At 45.8% G+C, this 1,486-nt stretch overlaps 1 pseudogene; it reads right to left on the bottom strand.

Moving 5' to 3' along the window:
• Positions 1-239: 239 nt before the first annotated feature.
• On the bottom strand, positions 240-1,233 carry LOC102926884 (olfactory receptor 2A12-like; annotated as a pseudogene).
• Positions 1,234-1,486: the final 253 nt, after the last annotated feature.

Below are 1,486 nucleotides of genomic sequence, written 5' to 3' on the forward strand. Positions count from 1 at the left end.
AACAACACGAGCAAAAAATGAATGTTTGCAGTTATAATCCTCAAAGATTATTCATGTTTTTGGTCCTATATGTTAGTATACCATGTTAGCCAAAACAGACAACTTGGTTTCACAGTGCTTTGTCTAGCTACCAAGTACTATGTTGGTTCAAATGCACAGACGAGTTATATACAATAAAGGCACAATTTCTTACTTAAATAGTGAATACTCTATGCAAGCTTCTCCTGAAGCCTGGTTCATCAGTCCACTCTACCATGCCCCATCACCTTGAGAAATGCCCTCTTGATGTCTTTGTTTCTCAGACTGTAGACCAAGGGGTTGAGTAAGGCTGTGAAGGCATTGTAAAAGAGTGAGATTTGCTTGTCTTGCTCAGGAGAGTAGCTCGAGTTGGGCCTCATGTAGATGTAAGTCGCTGGACCATAGAAGAATGTGACCACAGTCAGGTGGGAGGCACAGGTAGAGAAAGCCTTGCAGCGGCCTTGGGCAGACTTAATCTTGAGAATAGACATGGCAATATGAACATAGGAGGCCACAATGAGGGAAATGGGAGTAACAACCACAAAAACACTCAAGACCAGGTCCACTATCTCAATGATGTGGGTATCCATGCAAGCTAGGCTACGCACTGAAGGACCTTCACAGAAGTAGTGGTTGACCTTGTTGGGCCCACAATATGGCAGACTCATGGTGAAGAAAGTATGTAACAAAGCAGAGAGGAAACCACAGACCCAGGTCCCAGCTGCCAACTGTATGCACAGTCCCCAGTTGAGGATGACAGTATACCTCAGTGGGTAGCAAATGGCCACATATCTGTCATAAGCCATGACAACAAAGAAGATGCACTCAGTTATACCCAGAGCACCAAACACATACATCTGTATCCAGCAGCCAGCAAAGGAGATGGTCTGAGAGTGAGCAAGAAGATGCACCAGCATCTGGGGCATGGTGGTGGTGACATAGCCCATATCCAACAGGGCAAGTATACAGAGGAAGAAGTACATGGGAGTGTGCAGCTGTGTGTCCAGGCAGATCAGCATGATGATGAGCCCATTGCCCAGGACTGAGCATAGGTAGATGAGAAGGAACACAATGAAGAGGATGCTGTTGGTTGTGGGGTCACTGGAGAAGCCAAGCAGGATAAACTCAGAAACCCAGCTTTGGTTCTGCCCTGGAATCATCCACATGGTGGGGCCTGTAAGAGAATCACATTCATTTATGTGTCACCTGACACATGGCAGCTATAGAGGGAGAAAGGGAAGATACAGGCTGGTGACATGGCTCAGAGGTTATGAGCACTGACTGCTGTTCCAGGGAACCAGCTAGTTCAGAGCTGTTTGTGCCTCCATTTCCAGGGGATCTGACTCTCTTACCTCCGCAGGCAAGAGATACACATGGTGCACAAACATGTATGCAGGCAAAAACCCATATACATAAAATAAAAATAATACTTTTTAATTTAAAAAAGGAAGGCTGGGGTCTGGGTTCT

This window comes from Peromyscus maniculatus, chromosome 2 (genome assembly GCF_049852395.1).
Source record: "Peromyscus maniculatus bairdii isolate BWxNUB_F1_BW_parent chromosome 2, HU_Pman_BW_mat_3.1, whole genome shotgun sequence".
Lineage (NCBI taxonomy): Eukaryota > Metazoa > Chordata > Mammalia > Rodentia > Cricetidae > Peromyscus > Peromyscus maniculatus.